This window comes from Trachypithecus francoisi, unplaced genomic scaffold (assembly GCF_009764315.1).
Source record: "Trachypithecus francoisi isolate TF-2019V2 unplaced genomic scaffold, Tfra_2.0 Lachesis_group21, whole genome shotgun sequence".
Lineage (NCBI taxonomy): Eukaryota > Metazoa > Chordata > Mammalia > Primates > Cercopithecidae > Trachypithecus > Trachypithecus francoisi.
In genome coordinates, this window is record NW_022681467.1 from 12,562,551 (window position 1) to 12,582,455 (window position 19,905).

General features: G+C 38.6%; 1 pseudogene; it reads left to right on the plus strand.

The window, feature by feature from the left end:
- The first annotated feature begins 711 nt into the window (after positions 1 to 711).
- LOC117069204 lies at positions 712 to 807 on the plus strand (annotated as a pseudogene).
- The last annotated feature ends 19,098 nt before the right edge of the window (positions 808 to 19,905 follow it).

The window sequence follows — 19,905 nt, forward strand, 5'->3', positions numbered from 1 at the left end:
GTAGACACTGGTTTTAACGGCCACACAAAGAGGATAGAATCCAATACTCTAGAACTGTCCAAGGTGAGAAGTCCAGTAAGAGACCTTTTCAACATTAACCTGGGACCAGAAAATGCTCTACTCTTAAAATAAGGGCACACTATCCCTTCCCAAGTCCAGGGATCAATAGGGCTTAACTTTTAGCAGAGCAAAGAGAAAAGGAAAAAGAAAAATATGTATCTCTGAGAAGTTGTGTGGTCATGTGCCAGCCCTCACAGCTTGGGTTTACATTGCTTAGGGATTCCCAGGCACCCCAACCCTAGAACTAGCTCTAAGGTTAGATCTAGGCACCTAGGTTAAACGTCAGGAAACTGGCAAAAGTAAATTCATGTTTTCTCCATGGAAAGACAACTTCATCATAGGCCTCAAAGAATCCACTCTGATAAAGTTTGCAGTACACAGTCAAAAATAAGTGCAAAAGGAGACAAATCGCTATTAGGTGGGAACATTTGTGGTTGGCATTTGTGCCAGAGATATAGACTGCGACTGCAAATGGCTAGTGATATTCATGGAGTCTCTATTCCTAGAAGACTAGCTCCTGTTACACTCTGATAGCACACCCTGCAATACCCGCAAAGTCACTGGTAGAAAGCTGAGGCAATTCATGATAGCATTCACAGACAGATTAACAGGGAAAATCCAAGCCTAACACGAGGACATTAGGACTCAGCAGTGCTCACATATTCTACAATTTGAACAATTCGGAGAATATTGGCATGGCCCCTGCACAAGGGTGACCCGCAAATTTGTGAAGCATTCCATTTTTTTAAAAAGCAAACATTTGAAGACTTTAAAACATAAAATACCGTAATATATATTTAGAGAGTTTACTTAATCCATGAAACAAGAACAGGCTTTAATGAAAGAAAAAAGATATGTTAGAAATGAAATACCTGATAGCAAAAGTAAAAACCTTAAAGCTGAATAGCAAAATTGTCATAGCTGAAGAGCAACCTGGATGTTTAAGATCAAACTGAGAAATTCCCTCAGATCATAATACAAACAGATAGGGAGATGATACATATGAAACAAAGGTTAAGGCACTTGGAGGATACATACTAACATTACAATATCCATACAATAGGATTTCCAGAAAGAGAAAATAGAACTCAGAGGAAAAATAAATCAAATAAAATTCCCTAGATATGAAAAAAGACTCAGGTTTTTACATTAAGGCCCACTTTGTGCCAAGTAAGAAGACAGGGAAAAGACCCACTCATAGAAAATAGTGGTAAAATTTTAGTACTTTACGGATAATAAGAAAATCCCAAAAGCTTCTAAAAAGAAAAACATGTTATTTACAAATAAAAAGCACCCTCTTGACTTCAGATTCTTTAGCCACACTGAGTATAAGAAGACACTAGAGAAATATTTTCTAAAATACTGAGGCAAAAATGATTTTGAACTTAGAATTCTATAATCTGACAATCAGACAAGTATAATGACATTTTCAAACATGAGACATTTTCAGACATGAATGGATTCAGAATATTTATCACCCACAAACCCTAGCTGAAATAATAGCTAGAAATGAAGTGAAAAATGAATCCAAGAGAAGACTGGAAGTCAGTGGTAAGCCAAGTAACCTTTAAGACTTACGATAAATCTAAATAAAGGTTCATTTTATTTTTTAGAAATACAATAATCACAAAGATTTATTTTTTAAAATCCTTTTCACAGTAGCAACAGATGTTATAAAATAGCTAGGAATAACTTTAATGAAGGTGGAGTAAAATATCCAGGGAATGAAAATTAAAATGTATCTGGAGAACATTAAACAAAGAAACCTGAATAAATTAAAGCTGTACATCTAAATGAATCTGTGTTGTAAATATGCCAAGTTTTTGTAAATTAACATTTCCAATCAATTGTAAATTAACAATTCCAGTCAAAATATCAACATATTTCTAAATGAATCTGACAAGCCTATTCTAAAATTCATCTAGAAAAGAAATTATGCTGGAATTCCCAAGATAAGTGGCACAAAGAGGAACACAGAGGGTGTGTGTGTGTGTGTGTGTGTGTCCCCATACACACAGAGAAGTTCCTGCTCAACCAGATAGTAAAATATGCAATTATAAATAGACAGTAATTAGATATACAGTAATTAGGGTATTGCCAGAAGAATAGAGGAGTAGATCAAGAAAACAGAACAGAGAGTTAAAAACGGACCAGTGCATGAATAAGAATTTAGTACTTGAAAGAAGGTTTTTAAATGTAATAGGAAAGAGATGAATTATAATGATTGCTAGTGACAAATTGTCCATTCATTTAGGACATAACGGTAGATCCCACTTCATATGAATCACAAAAATGATCCAGATGGATTAAAAATGTAAATTGTAGCCAGGCACGGTGGCTCATGCCTGTAATCTCAACACTTTGGGAGGCTGAGGTGGGTGGATCACCTGCGCTCAGGAGTTCGAGACCAGCCTAGGCAATATGGTGAAACCTCATCTCTACCAAAAATACCAAAAAAAAAAAAAAAAAAGAAAAAACTAGCTAGCTGTGGTGGCATATGCCTGTGGTGCCAGCTACTCAGGAGGCTGAGGTGGGTGGATCACCTGTGCTCAGGAGTTCGAGACCAGCCTAGGCAACATGGTGAAACCTCATCTCTACTAAAAATATATATATATGTATATATAAAAGAAAAAATCAGCTAGCTGTGGTGGCATATGCCTGTGGTCCCAGCTACTCAGGAGGCTGAGGTGGGAGAATCGCTTGAGCCTGGGAGATGAATGTTGCAGTAAGCTGAGATTATGCCACTGCACTTCAGCCTGGATGACAGCATGAGACCCCATCTCAAAAAAACAAAACAAAACAAAAGTACATTGTAAAAGCAAAACTATAAAAATAGTTTAAGGAAATACATGAAAATATAGATTCAAATGCTTGGTAAGAAAACCTTCTTGAACAAAACACAAACAAAAGGTTGTAAGTGAGGAAAGAAGGTATAATTTTCTCTGCTTCAAGATTTAAGACCTCTATGGTGAAAAGGATACAATAAACAGTTAAAAGGCTGAAAACAGACTGAAGAATATATTTACAACATACACACTGAATCAAATAACATCCAGAATATATAGGGAATTCCTAAAGATTTTTTTAAAAAAGAGCCTGATAGAAAAATGGGCAAATGACCTAACAGTCAGTTCCTTAGGGAGGAAATATAAATACTCCCAAATGTGAAAAGATGGTTAACTGTGCCAGTAATCATGCAAATGAAAATTAACAATGAGACACCAGTGTTATCACAATACATTGACAAAAATTGAAAAGTGCCAGTTATGGTGAGAAAAAGTTAATATTCCTATATAGTAACAAATATAGTATATATAGGAATATTAATTTCTATTAATTAATATGTGTGGCAGCATTTTTTTTTTTTTTGAGATGGCGTTTCACTCTTGTTGCCCAGGCTGGAGTGCAATGGCACGATCTTGGCTCACTGCAACCTCCACCCCCACCGGGTTCAAGTAATTCTCTTGTCTCAGCCTCCCAAGTAGCTGGGATTACAGGCACCTGCCACCACGCTTGGCTAATTTTGTATTTTTAGTAGAGACAATGTTTCGCCATGTTGGCCAGGCTGGTCTCCAGCTCCTGACCTCAGGTGATCTGCCCACCTCAGCCTCCCAAAGTGCTAGGATTAGAGGTGGATTAGAGGTGTGAGCCACCTCACCCGGCCTTTGCAGTATTATGTATAACATGCATATACTATGTGTGGAAGTAGAGTAGTAGCTTTTTGGAATGCCAATTTGGCATTATCTATTAATATTTAAAATGAGCACACTACCTCTCAAATGAGCAAATTTACTTCTTGTCCACCCTAGCAAACCCTCATACCTGTTTTATAGGAAACATGTTCAAGGTTATCCCTTACAGTATTGCTTGTCATAGCAAAATAATTAAAAACATCATAAATGTCTATCCATATTTAATAATTAAATGGCAACCACTGTTGTAGAGACAACTCTCTTCCAACCTTGAGATTCTGGATTTTATTTCACGGTATGTCAGAAGACAATTCCAAACTTGAGATTCTTTGACTCTGAGTTTTGAATTGTAACTTAAAAGGCAGTTTGGTCAAATTTTAGATACAGCAGCAGAATGACATGCTGTGTTATAGTAAAAGTATTTAATCAAACAACATTTTAAATTAAGAAACTGTGCAGGGTGCTAGTGGCAAACTTAAAAAAAAAAAAAAAGAGGATGGAGCACTTTCTTCAGAGATCTTACAATCCATAGAATAAAATTCAATATATGATTGGGTGCTAACATAAGTGACAAGGGAGTACCACTTCCTGAAGATGTACCAAGAACGGATGGGTCATTGAAGGCAGTAGTATCCAATGAGACCTACAGGTAGGAAGGCAAATTTATTTAGTCATTTAACAGATATGTATTAAGTATCTGTTATAGGACAGGAACTATGGTAAGCATCTGGCTCTAATGTTGAAACAGGAAAGACATGTTCTGGAAGGATGAATAGCAATTGGATATTTGGAAAAGAACAGGAAAGCATTCCAAATTAGAAGTACACAAATAAGTAAAATACATGCGTGTGAGAATGAGTAGAATGTACATATGGGGTAGGAGGATACTACCACTTCAATAAGAGCAGGGTGTAGTGCGAAATGAATTGGTTAAGAAAAATAAGATTATTGAATTGGATTATTGAAAGGCTTAAATTGTCAGACAGAAAAAATTAAAAGAAACTTTACTGAGTGCTAGCAAATGTCAAGCACTTTCACATCCATGATCTCATTTAGTTCTAAGAATAACTCTTCCCACTCCCCACCCACAACTGTGCAATTCAAAGAAAAACAAAACACAACAATGTTTTGCCTGTTCATGGGGATGTTGGCATGGAATGAGTAAAACATGATGGAAGCTTGAGAAAATGATGATCCCCTTGACAGGGACAGAAAATTGGAGAGAGGAAGGTGACTTGGGTGGGGGCACATGAGAAATAATGATTTAGTTTGTGGGGACATTAAGACTTAGAAATGACAGGAATATATTCAGGCCACCTTGCTGCCTATTTAATCATATTGCAGCCACTTCAACTACTGACAACAAAACAAGTAGTTTGAGTGTCTTCACTCTTCATTACAACCCTAAGTGGAAACCTTCTATCTATTGCAAAATTTCAGCCTTTCAACTAAAGTCACTCTGTGTCTCTAAGTTTAAAAGCTTTAGTGCCCTATTTCTAGAGGACATAATCACATCTTACACTCACCATTAACAAAGCCTTCATACTTTGTATGAATAGAATTAACTAAGTTAATGTATCCATTATATATTTTAGTTCATAAATTTGAGCATGCAAGAAATACAATTTTTTCAACATTGGAATGTAATTTCTGTTTAATGTCAAGCTAATACGTTTAATGTCAAGCTATTGTAGTGTTAATTTCTCTTTACCACCTCTCTAGCTGTCTCCCTACTCCTAGTCCAAGGAATGTTTTCTCATTTTGGGAAGAGAGCACAGAAAGCCTTGCAGTTACTTTGATGTTATATCCCAGTTATTCTACATTTATTCTATTGTCCAGATTGTAAGTCCTTTCTTTTCTTCCAACAACCAAGAACATTTCTTTCTTTCTACCACATCATTATTTTTTTCTGAAGCAATGAGCAACTCACTGACTAAATTGGGAAAAGGCCACAGGTACAAAAAAGTACCAAGGAAAACCATCAGTTAATATTGTCATCAGTTAATATGTTCCACCACATATTCTCACCTATAATTTGCATTTCTCCAAAATTATTTCTCATCTAATCAAGAATTAATCATAAAAATAACATTTATTAGGCACTTGCTATGTGCTAGGCACCATGCCAGGCACACTGCATAAATTACTCAACTATCCTTCAAGGTTGCTCTTAAGCTCTTTACTTGTACCTACAGCAGGTAATTAGGCTTCTGGAAGGAATACTCTCAGCAAAGCTCAATTATTTGGCCTTCTCTACTCAGTTAAACTTCATAAAAATTAAAATAAGTAACATAACTATTCCAGAAAAGAATAAATAAAAGCCTAGTCCCCAGTAACTTTAGTTTTTATGGAAATTTTGCTATCTTTGCACTTGAAGAAGGAAGTGATGAGGAAGAGAAAATAAAAGACCACAAAATATCTTTTCAAGACACTGACACTAAATAATAGACTGTTTCAGAGCATCTGCTATATCTTAATGTATATAACTAAGCCATTAGCCTATTACCAAATGTATAACAGTACATCAAAATGTATCTGTATTTAGAGACCTTGAAATATCCAGGTCTGATCTAATTATGCAGAAATAATGATTCTAAATCACTTATGTTAAGAGAGGAATGGAATAGCCTCTTTCTATGCATGCAGTTCTTGCTGTATGGATGCTACAATTATTATATGACTGAGATGGCTCTCTAGGGAACCAAGGTGTTGTTCTCAGAGCATAGAGGTTGGGGGCAGTAATGCCCATCACCCTCATCCTGTCAGGGCTCTGGGGAAGAGAAAAGCTGTGTCCTTCAGAATGGGAAAAGCTTAGGTGAGTGGCAGTTAGAATTTGTATTCTTGCCCTTAATGCCAGACAGAGTCAGGTGTGCAGGAAAGTTGCCCCCATATGGTTAAAAGTAAGATGGCACTCCCACCCGAGAGTAGGGAAAGGTTCCTGTGAAATTCTATCAGGAAAAGGAATGAGCTGGGATCAGGCAGAAGGCAGTTGACATATTATAACCAGAGATGTGTCAGTGTATATTGAACTGTGTCTAGGCCTTTTGTATATTTTTTCTTCTTTCTTGAATTACTAAATCTGTTTTGAAAATGCCAGTCAGTTTTACACGTGGTAAGCGTAACCAAGAAAAGAGGCTTCTAGGAAAAGGGGGTAGGAGCACTGATCAGAGTGAGAAAAAGCCAGAAAGAAAGTAAAGTTCAGCAGGAGCTGCTTCTTCCAGGGCTTACAAAGTGTAGCTTCTTCACTTTATTTCAATAAGGGAAGTGTTTTTCTCACAGATGCTAATGCCACTTCCTTTAAAAAGATAGGTTTCGACTGGGCACGGTGGCTCACTCCTGTAATCCCAGCACTTTGGGAGGCTGAGGTGGGGGAATCCCGAGGTCAGGAATTCAAGACCAGCCTGGTCAATCTGGTGAAACCCCATCTCTACTAAAAATACAAAAATTAGCTGGGTGCGGTAGCATGTGCCTGTAGTTCCAGCTACTTGGGAGGCTGAGGTAGAAGAATTGCTTGAACCCGAGAGGCAGAGATTGCCGTGAGCTGAGATTGTGCCACTGCACTCCAGCCTGGGTGATAGAGCGAGACTCCATCTCAAAAAAAAAAAAAAAAAAAAAAATAGGTCTCTGGTAACAGAGAAAGAGAGGGGAACTTACATTTGTTATTAAGGTGCCATGTATTTAATAAAACACCAAACAATTTAAACTTTGATTCTATTCTGTCTTCACACATACTCCGAAAGGTAGGAACAGTATTTCTATTCCCATTTTACAGAAAACTGAGGCTCATGGAGGTTAAATAATTAATAATTTATCCAACTTCTTCACATGGTTAAATAAGAAAACATGAAATGACCATTTCAAAACATCATTTGGTGGCGGGGCGCAGTGGCTTACACCTGTAATCCCAGCACTTTGGGAGGCCGAGGTGGATGGATCTCCTGAGTTCAGGAGTTTGTAACCAGCCTGGCCAACACAGTGAAACCTTGTCTTTACTAAAAATACAAAAATTAGCTGGGTGTGGTAACGGGCGTCTATAATCCCTGCTACTCGAGAGGCTGAGGCAGGAGAATCGCTTGAACCTAGGAGGCAGAGGTTGCAGTGAACTGAGATTGTGCCATTGCACTCCAGCCTGGGTGACAGAGTGAAACTCCATCTCAAAAAAAGAAGAAAGAAGAAATTAGAAAGAAGAAGAAAGAAAAGGAAGAAGAGGGAAGAAGAAGAAAGAAGAAAACAAACATCCACTGGTGATGTCCAAAAATAAGCATCTCACAAATTAAACTAATAAAGAACCTAGAGTTGTACATGCATACCTTGTTTTCTTGCCCTTCACTTTATAGCACTTCACAGATACTGCATGTTTTACAAATTGAAGGTTTGTGGTAACCCTGTGTTGAGCAAGTCTATCGGCATCATTTTTCCAATGGCATATGCACATTTCATGTCTCTGTCACATTTGGTAATTCTCATAATATTCCAAAAGTTTTCTTTATTATTATATCTCTTACAGTGGTCTGTGATCAGTGATTTTTTTTTTTTTTTTTTTTTGACACAGTATCGCTCTTGTCACCCAGGCTGGAGTGCAGTGGTGGAGCAACCTGGGCTCACTGCAACCTCCGCCTCCCAGGTTCAAGCAATTCTCCTGCCTCAGCCTCCTGAGTACCTGGGACTACAGGCGTCTGCCACCACACCCAGCTAAGTTTTGCGTTTTTAGGAGAGACACTGTTTCACCATGTTGGCCAGGATGGTCTTGATCTCTTGACCTCGTGATCCACCTGCCTCCGCTTCCCAAAGTGCTGGGATTACAGGCATGAGCCACTGTGCCCGGCCAGAGACTTGTAGGTTTTTAAGGAGATGGGTGTCTTGATGAAAACAGTACTTAGGGAAAATTATTCTGAAGGTAGAAGGAAATTAGATTAAAATGAGAACAATTATAATTAAATCTATTAGGAGGCTATTGTATGAATGCAGGCATGAAATGACTGGGTCTGATTTATGCTGTGCTTTCCTCAGAAAACTAAGTACTCACCCAACAAAAATCCCATTGGGAGAATTTCCTCTAGGCCCTTGTAGTGCAAATCCTCTTTCTTCTACGTTTCGCCAATTTTCTCCCCATTCCTGGTACTTACTGTCTGCACACTTCTAGTCATTTATTCCCAGCCTGACCTGCTCTCGTAACTTAGTTCCAGGTTTTAGAATCATCCTTGTTGCCAGGTGGGCCTCTTACTATTGGTCTTACCTCTGTCAGCCTGAGTGAGTGTCTTCTGTGGATTCTCCTGTCACCTGTGTTGTTCTGCTTTCCGTTCATCATGGTGTGATTCCCAGGGCTTTACTTCTTAAGTGGCAGCCCATGTGGAAATCAGCACATTATCCCTTCCTACTTCCTGACCTCCTGCACCCACAGTTGTCCACTCCAAACTCCCCACTGGCCCAGCTCAACCCTCAGATCATGCCAGAGAGAAGAGGTGAGGACTGAGCATTGAGAAATGCAAAATCATTAGGGGACTCAAAACGAAAGAGAAACTCTCAAATAGGGGTTTGAAAGGAAGAAGAATATTTGAGATACTATAAAGTCACAGAAGCTGGTGTACAACAGAGTCTAAAAAGAAAGACTGTAAAACTAAGCAAACATGTCTAGGGGAAAGATGTCATTGAATGAGACAAGAAAAAGAGGTCATTACTGGCCTTTGAGAAAGAAGTTACCTATGTGAAAAGGTTAAAAGCTAGATTTCAAGGATGTAAAGTAGAAAAAAGTCTATTAAGAAGCAGAGGTGGCCGCCAGCACTTTGGGAGGCCGAGGCACGTGGATCACCTGAGGTCTTGGGAGTTTGAGACCAGCCTGGCCAACATGGAGAAACCCTGTCTCTACTAAAAATACAAAATTAGCCTGGGTGGTGGTGCCTGCCTGTAATCCCAGCTATTCGGGAGGCTGAGGCAGGAGAATCACTTGAACCCGGCAGGCGGAGGTTGCGGTGAGCTGAGATTGCGCCATTGCACTCCAGCCTGGGCAACAAGAGAGAAACTCTGTCTCAAAAAACAAACAAACAAACAAAAAAAGATAGAAGATAGCAAAGCATACCACACATTTACAATGTGCTCAATGAAAAAGGGCAGGTTGCATTTGGGGGTGGGGTGGGGTAGGGTCCTTGGGCTGGCTCTTCCCATGCTGTCAATTTCTTACACAAAAGCAAAGATTGCAGAGACTCCAAATTCAAACTTGGCCTCCCAGGTTTTTAATAAAGATATATTTGACAAAATAAGGGGATAGAACATATTTTGTTTGTTAGCTTGATTGATCACATTTAAATATTTAGACATATAGGCCAGGCACGGTGGCTCATGCCTGTAACCCCAACACTTTGGGAGGCCAAGGTGGGTGGATCACGAGGTCAGGAGTTCAAGACCAGCCTGGCCAACGTGGCGAAACCCCATTTCTACTAAAAATACAAAAAAAATTAGCTGGACATGGTGGCGTGTGCCTGTAATCCCAACTACTCAGGAGACTGAGGCAGGAGAATAGCTTGAACCCAGGAGGCAGAGGCTGCAGTGAGCTGAGATCGCACTTTTGCATGCCAGCCTGGGTGACAGAGCAAGAGTCCATCTCAAGGAAAAAAATATATATATATTTAGACATATAGAATGTGGACTCCCATTTATATTCCTACTCTAGGTTGTGCAAATATTAGGGTCAGGCCTCTGGTAACAGGGGTGAAGATAGAGAAAAATCGGGATTTTTGCTTTTTATTTGTTATTCTCATTTTTATTTTTATTTTTTATTTTTGATATGGAGTCTCACTCTTTCCCAGGCTGGAATGCAGTGGTTCAATCTCAGCTCACTGCAGCCTCTGCCTCCCGGGTCCAAGCAATTCTCCTGCCTCAGTTCACCAAATAGCTCGGACTATAGGCATACACCACTACGCCTGCCTAATTTTTTTATTTTTAGTAGAGACGGGGTTTCATCATGTTGGCCAGGCTGGTCTCGAACTCCCGACCTCAAGTGATCTGCCCGCCTCGGCCTCCCAGAGTATTGGGATTACAGGCTTGAGCCACCGCGCCTGGCCTATTGCTACTCTCTTTTTTTTTTTTTTTTTTTCCTGCTCCAGATTGTTTGTTTAGATTGGGGAAATTGCCAAATATTTCAAGAAAATGAGAAAGAATATAAGAGAGAATGAGAAAGTCAAGATATTGGCTAGCAAGGGTTGGTGAACAGAACAATAGTCCTTGGAAGTTAAGTAAGGTGAACTGGACGGAGTTAGACAACACCAGGGATGAAAAGGAGGTGAGTCTACACTAGGGAAATAAATGGTGAAGCCAGGAGTTAAAGCATTTTGAAACTCTCATGAGAAATTAGATCTGGAAATAACTATAATAGAGAGTTTTTTTAATATTTTCTTCTTCTTTTTTTTTTTTTTTTGAGATGGAGTCTTGCTCTGTTGCCCAGGCTGGAGTGCAGTGGCACGATCTCAGCTCACTGGAACCTTCACTTCCCGGGTTCAAGTAGTTCTTGCGCCTCAGCCTCCAAAGTAGTTGGAATTACAGGTGCATGCCACCATGCCCAGCTAATTTTTGTATTTTTTTAGTAGGATGGGATTTCACCATGTTAGCCAGGCAGGTCTCAAACTTCTGACCTTGTGATCTGCCTGCCTCCGCCTCCCAAAGTGCTGGGATTACAGGCGTGAGCCACTGTGCCTGGCCAATATTTCATTCTTCTAATCCTTTTCTCAATGCTACGAATATATTCTATATGATTTATTTTGTCATTAGTTATTGGTTTACCTTAGCTTCAGAGAATTGAGATTTTTGAACCAAGAAGTCCTAATAGGCTGAAAACACAGAATCATTTCAGTTGTCAATTGCTGCATTAACAACCCAAAACTTAGTGAGTTCAAACAACAATGATTTATTACTCCTCATAATCTCATAATTCTGTGGGTTGACTGGGTGGTTTTTCACTGATCTCATCTGGATTCACTCTCATGCAGTTTCATGCAGCTGGTGGTCAGCAGAGACAGCTGGGATGGCTAGGCCTCTCTGTCCACATGGTCTATTATTCCTTGCTTCTTCAGGACATGGTGGTGTCACGGCATTGCTCCAGGAGGATAAAGGAGGCTACAAGGCCTAAGGACTAGCCTTGGAAGTTGAAGTGTCATCTGCCATATTTCAGTTGGTCAAAGCAAGTCAAAAGCATAGCCCAGACTCAAGGAGTGGGAAAAAATAATATCCATCTCTTGATGGGAGGACTGGGCAAAGTCACACTGCAAAGCGATGTGAACATAAGGAGTTGTGATTCCCTGGGGGCCATTGTTGTAACAATCTGCAATAGTCCACTACCCTTAGCCTCAACGATTTATGTCTCTTTCATGAATCTCATCCTCCCAAAATTATGCAAGTCTCATCTTACCATATCATCAAGCTCAGAATCCATGATCTCATGGTCTGTATGAAGTCAAGATGTTGATGAAGTTCCTTAGGTATAGTTCTTTAATTCAGGCACCTGTAAACTAAAAAGACAAGTTACTCCCCATGCCTTCACATACCCAATGTACACTGGAGAGACAGAAAAACCACATTAGACACTGCTGTCCCGAAAGGGGGAAGGAGAGACATACTAGTCACTGGTTCATGGCAATTTGGAAATCTAGCCAGGTGCATGTTGAAAGGTTCCTCTACTCCAGGGACAGGCAATGTTTATTAATTAGGACCCAGTTCTACTCTCTGGAAGTGGTTCCCTAATGTATTGATCTATTTGGCTCTTGGCAATACCCTCTGGGCTTGGCTCTGCCTTCTGAGTCATCCTTCTTTTACATAAGAAATAGCCCATGTTTGTGGCTGAGTAGCTGTCTCATGCTTCCTCCTATTCCTGGAAAGATGGAGGCCCACAGGCCTCTTCTCATTTTGAACTGTCTCCATTTCTTTTAACCCAAGCTAGTGGCTTTTGTTCAACACAACACTTTTTAAAACCTTGTAAGTCTTCTATGAATCTGATGGGCTTCCCCTCCATGCCCCAAAAACCACATGGACAATTCTTTTGGAGGCAGGAGGCTGTAGTGCTAGCTTCTTCCCTACCACTTCAAAATTCTTCTATCTCAGTGGAAGGGGAGGAGTACATCAAAGCTGTAGTGTGCATAGGATGGTGTGTTTCATGTTATGTAAATTGATGTGTCCCATAAAATGTTGTACATAAATCAGATTTTTGTTTTTTAAAAAATGGAGTTTATGTCATTATAGAAACTTGTCATTTAAAATCAACCTATTGTGAATCCTTTGGTAAAGTTTGATGTGGCGATGGTGTAGAAAGAAGAGCTCTGGAGTCAGACCTGCATATGAATCCCACTCTGCCCTGTGACCTGGGACAAGTGACTTATTCTCACTTGGTGAGAACACAGATATTTCTGTGCTTGCTATTTTGATGGGTTGTTACGGAGATTGAAGATAAAGTATCTAAAGACTGTAGCATATAATAAATTACAGTTAGAGCTATAATTCTAGAGCTGAATGAAACTTTAGTCCCCTTCCAAGGCTAACTCCACATCAGACATTTTTGATGGTATACGCTATTATATATATTCATTTATTCATGATGATCATGAACTACTGACCTATTATGTGCATTATGAAACATATCCCTAAAATAGAGATATTGAAGGAGATTTTTTAAAACCTCAGGCAAGTAGATCTAATATTTTCTTCCTGCACCCGGTAGATTGTGGTTTTTTACAGGCAGTGCTTGAATTTGCAGGAATTTCAGCATCCTGTAGGGGAAGTGATAAAACAGTGGTGCAGATCTCCAGCAATCACCAATGTTTCTCAAGTGGTACAAAACAAGCAACTCTAAAGTAGGATGCATTTTTGTAACAGAATGTTTTCCCTAGTAGCCAATGGAAACTTCTTTTTCTTTAGGTAAAAAATCTGAAAGCCTGAAATTTATAAAATAAACACCCTTGTAATAAGTTTCAAAACTGTTTTGGCTTGCACATCTTCTGCTGGAAATAATGAACAATTGCTATTATCTTCATGTTATGTTTTAAGCTACTGAATAGTTAATTCCTTCAGTTATATGCTTATGCTTCCTTCCATTTTCCTAATTCTCTTATCTACACTTATCCTACTTTTGATTACTGCTTTTAGCCCCGTAATTTTCATGTTACTCTTTGACCACTGACAGTTTGATTTTCTGGACCAGTGTATAATATAAACTTTACTCCATTTAATATCTGTAATTTTCTCCTCTCACTCAAATACACATGACACTTTGTACTTCTGTGTCTGTACGTTCTGTACATACTAACTCTAATTTTATTCTGTGTACTTTGGGGAATGTAATAATGGGAATCTACCAAATCACATTGTTTTTCTAGTTTACTTTTTCTAGTTGTGATAATGGAGTTTAAAAACTGCTAGACATTTTATGTGACTATAATATCAGTCATGATGTTTGATTTCTAATACACAAATATAATTAGGTTGAGGAATTTTCTTTGAAAGATACTATAATTGAGAGATGTCACATTACTGGCAAAGCATTAATAAGTACTAATAACATGAACTCTCTAATTATGTTTTACTTGCCATAGTCCCTTTTAAACTACTAATGTGTTAGGTTGGTGCAAAAGTAATTGTCGTTTTGGGCCGTGAATTTTAAATAATTATAGCTAGGCTTAAATACATCTTTGTTAATCAAAATAAGAACCATTGCAATCAACACATTTTTGCCAAGGAGAAATAAGTTTGTGTTTTCCTGTAGTGTAAAAATCCATGCTTCTGGATTCGACAAACTCTTGGAAAGCATTTTCTGAATCTTGCTGGTTGTGGAGGCATTTTCCCCGCAAAAAGTTGTCGAGATGTTTGAAGAAGTGGTAATCGGTTGGCGACAGGTCAGTTGAATATGGCAGATGAGGCAAAACTTCAAAGCCCAATTCGTTTGACTTTTGAAGCTTTGGTTGTACAACGTGCAGTCAGGCCTTATCCTGGAGAAGAATTGGGCCCTTTCTGTTGACCAATGTCGGCTCAGGCGTTGCAGTTTTCTGTGCATCTCTTCGATTTGCTGAGCATACTGCTCAGATGTCATGGTTTCACTGGGATTCAGAAAGCTGTAGTGGATCTGACCGGCAGCAGACCGCCAAACAGTGACCATGACCATTTTTGGATGCAAGTTTGGCTTTGGGAGGTGCTTTGGAGCTTCTTCCTGGTCACAATCTGATTGAGAAATGGTTCATTGTTATGAAAACACTTTAAAATGATGATTTTTCCAATTTTTATTCAGCTCATGAGGCACCCACTTATTAAGCTTTTTCACCTTTCCAATTTGCTTCAAATGCCGAACAACCATAGAATGATCAACGTTGAGTTCTTTGGCAACTTCCCATGTAGTTTTAACAGGATCAGCTTTGATGACGGCTCTCAATTGGTCGTTGTCAATTTCCGATCGCCGGCCACTATGCTCTTCATCTTCAAGGCTCTTGTCTCCTTTGCAAAACTTTTTTTTTTTTTTTTTGAGACAGAGTCTCACTCTGTCGCCCAGGCTGGAGTGCAGTGGGTCGATCTCAGCTTACTGCAAGCTCTGCCTCCTGGGTAGCTCCCAAGTAGCTGTGTCTACAGGTGCCTGCTACCATGCCCGGCTAACTTTTTTTTGGTATTTTTAGTAGAGATGGGCTTTCACCGTGTTAGCGAGGATGGTCTCAATCTCCTGACCTCATGATCCGAACACCTCAGCCTCCCAAAGTGCTGGGATTACAAGTGTGAGCCACCGCGCCCGGCCCTCCTATGCAAAACTTCTTGAACCACCACTGCACTGTGCGTGTTGTTCCCAGGCCAAATTGTGTTGTTGATGTGGCAGGTTGTCTTTGCTGCTTTACGACCCATTTTGAACTCAAATAAGAAAATCACTCAAGTTTACTTTTTGTCTAACATCATTCCATAGTCTAAAATAAACAGCAAGTAATAAGCCAAAAAAAATGAAGTGAGAAATGCCCATTAAAATGATGTAAAACATAACCACATTCATTTAAGTAATGTATTCCAATAGCAAACGGCAAATTCCAACAATGCAAAAACTGCAAGTACCTTCTCACTCACATATAATATCCTGAGGGCATGTTAAATCCTTTAAAGAAGTAGGTTCCATATAATAATAATTATATATACCTAACATTTATTAAAAACTATGTATTAAGTACTGTGCTAAATATATAAATGATCTCATTTAATTATCATAACAATTAATGAAACAGTTACAAAATCAAGACTAGAAATATAAGCCTGTTTGACTTAAGGCCACAAAGTAGACCATGAGGCTCCATTGCCTCTGATGTTGGTCCCAATATAATCACTTGACAGACTTGGGATAAAGTTTTATTTATAATAACATTTAATATAACTTATTCATATCTTGAACCTAAGGAACAATCCTAATGTATAGAATAGTATCAGATATGTATCATCTTTAAAATAATTTGGTATGCCTTAGTAATGCATTGCTCACCAGGCAGTTTTTGAATATTTATTTATTTAAGACAGGGTCTTGCTCTGTCATCTAGGCTGGAGTACAGTGGCACAATTTCCGTTCACTGCAGCCTTGATTTCCCGGGCTCAATGATCCTCCCACCTAAGCCTCCTGAGTGGCTTGGATTTCAGGCTCATGACACCACGGCTGGCTAATTTTTGCATTTTTTGTAGAGACAGGGTCTCACTATGTTGCCCAGGCTGGTCTCAAAACTCCTGGACTCAAAGGAGCCGGCCACCTTGTCCTTCCAAAGTATTGTGTTTACAGGTGTGAGCCACTATACCCAGCTTAATTTTTATTTAGAATTTGCCAGTTATTTCTCTAATTTGACAGAGGACTAAATATGAATCAATCTGGGACCAGTTCCTATAAGGTCTAGATTACAAAGTAAACAAAACAGACGTAGAATTGTGAGGCCGCTGCCAAGTACTAAAGCTCATCGGTAAGTGAAGGAATAAAACATCAAATTAATAAATACAATGGGCCTGGCGCAGTGGCTCACGCCTGTAATCCCAGCACTTTGGGAGGCTGAGGCAGGCAGAACACCTGAGGTCAGGAGTTCAAGACCAGCCTGGTCAACATGGCAAACACTGCCTCTACTGACAATAGAAGAATTCGCTGGGGGCAGTGGTGCATGTCTGTAATCCCAGCTCCTTGGGAGGCTGAGGCACGAGAATTGCTTGAACATGGAGGCAGAGATTATAGTGAGCCAATATTGCACCACTACACTCCAGCTTGAGTGACAGAGTGAGACTCTGTGTCCAAAAAAAAAAAAAAAAGTAGAAATTAATTAATTAATTAATAAATTAGAAAATTTATGACCTGTTCTTAAAAGCTTTTGACTTTTTGGAAATACAAAATTTTGACTATTTCATATTGGTTTGTGGTCAAATTCTTCAGCCTGTTAAATGTGAACGTATCACATATTTGCATTTTTTTTTTACTTCCCAAAGCATATGATCATTTTTACAATGTATCAAATTTGTTTACAGCAATTGAAAATTTGTCAATCCTAGTAATGTAGTAAAGTTGAAACATTATGATGTGTTTTTACCCTGTCATCTCATATTTTCAGACTTGTTTATCTAAGAAAGTGAAGAAATCTCAAGCACTGTGCAAAAATAAAATACGCCAATGATTATGCATGTATTCTACATGATATATATAGTCTTTATAAAAATATGTATTAAAACTGGTTCATTAAAAATTCATTGAAAGCTATTTTCTCAAATTTCAAAGCCTGATATAATTATCAGTCTACATTTCTCAGATGTTTGTATCATTCAATTAATTTTTAGTATCTCTCTGACATATGGATGAGTCTATAAAAATATAAAATGTTATATTTTCTCTTCTATGTTTTAATAGCTTCTATTAATAGATGACATTTCTATAGATACATTTAATTAAATACATTTCTAGCTCAGAAAGTTTTCCACTATTGTAATTAGCTCTATTATTTATGGAACTCTTTCATGTTATTAACTCAATTTCAGAATGCTTGATTAAAGTATATAGATTGTCTCTGGTGTCAAGTTCTAGCTTTACAGATTATCAGTGAAGGAATTATTTTTAACACATTAGGAACTCTAAATTGTAAATTATTGTCAACAATTACTCTTAGAGTTCTAAAAGTTTTCTAGAAGTTTTTTTAACAAGAAGTTGTATTTTGTGAAATTTTAAAAAGAAAATGTTTTTAAATTTTATAAAAATATTTTGTATATTGCAGCTATCAAAGCAGAAAAACATAATAAAAGACAAAAGGAAAGAAATGTCACCACACAGGTAAATATTTGCTAAATCTTTACATTTTTTAATAGAAAATTTAGGCTATAGGCACTATTTTTTATTCAGGATACTCAGAATTACTTAAAGAGGCAATTACTAACTATTGTCTCTGTTTTTGTTTTTGTTTTTTAATTCTCAGTCAATATTATTCTTTCGTTCATTCAACAAACATTTGCTTAGTCAACTGTGAGAGGAAAAGACTGTCATCAGGCCTGAGTCTTCTAAGTTGTGGACTGTCTGAGGTCCTAAATATTAGGTTGGCGCAAAAGTAATTGTGGTTTTTGCCATTACTGTCAATGGTAAAAAATGCGATTACTTTTGCAAAACATTAAGACACAAAGAGCAGAGACCAGCCTGGCTTATAAAGTCACAGATGCTTATTAAACATTATCAATCTTATGATGTCTTTGCACAGTTTGGAAGTAGGTGATTCAAATTTTCAGTTTATTCTCAACCCAGCAATGATTTGCTCCTATAAATATGTCATTTCAAGTAAAGAAGTGACTTTCCATCTCACACTGAGTGAAACCAAAGCATTATAATAGCTTGCTTATTGGGCTCTATGGTCTTGCCCTAGTGTGTTTTTTTTCTCTGATATCAGCTCCTACTACTGTCTCCTTGACGTCATTGCAGACACACTGGACTCCATGCTGTTCCTCAGAAACCCCAAGAATGTGCCCCCCTTTCCTGTTCTCTCTGCTTGAAATGCCTTTGCACCCAGATGTCCATAGGGCTCCCTTCCTTTACCTTCATCTTTTCAGAAGGTCCTTCCCTGGACCTTCACTAAATTTACAATCACTTCTCTAAAATTGCAAATCCTGTCAAACACCTTCTTCTATACCCCTTCCCTGCTGTATTTTTCTTCTCAAAATTATCACCATGTAACATACAGTATTTTATTATATTTGTTGTCACTCTCCCCCCACTAGAGTACAAACTCCACGAGAGCAACGGTTTTGTTTGTGGTGTTCATTGCTGTTATCCCCAGCCACTAGAATAGTGCCTGGCACATAGTAGACACTCAATAAATGTTTATTGAATTGATGAGTAAATCTTAAATCCAAATGGAGGAAGTAAACTATGAGAAATATTAATACAAATTAAAAATCCCTCTGTACATTGCAACCTTTTCTAAACCCCTCTGAATATAGCTCCTCTCTTATCACTATAACTACCACATCCCATAATTAGCAGTGGGACTATTGTTAGCAGAAATAGATGGGAGCTTCACCTAAATCTCAGTTTGTCTTCAGGCAAGTGGAGAATGAAGGAACATCCGTTTCATCAGGTCATCTCGCTTTCTCTTGTGGGCTCTTGGCATCTTGCGAGAGTGTGCCTGCTGAATAACACCTGAAATGCCCTTTGGAATCCTCTTACCGCTTGAGAACAAGGATGCTGCTCAGACCCATAAGCATCCACCCAATGCCCAGCATTAGAAGATGAGGCCTCCAGAGTAAAGATGGGAATGGGCCCCTTCCAACCTTGTAAAGCCTAGGACAAAAGAAAACTAAGAACTATTCTAAGATATTTCAGAATATTAGAAAGTAAAACAAAACAAAACACAATACAAAGCTAAACACTACCTTTGTGTCAAAGATTAGGGGTAAATGTTCCAGGGTAGCCTGTTTATAGATCGTATATCTCACTCAATTCCATTGGCCCAAGCACAGATGGTAGAAGTGGAAAGACTAAAGACTGCAAACACCTCTACTGCAAAGTGCCCATATATGCATGTTATCCTACAACCAGAATAGAGTATACTCAGCTCACTGAACTTGCCATAGTGTTTCATGACTCCTTGCCAATGAGCAGGATACTATTTGGCTGAAAGCACCCTCTCTCCATCTCTACCCCCAATGCAGGCTT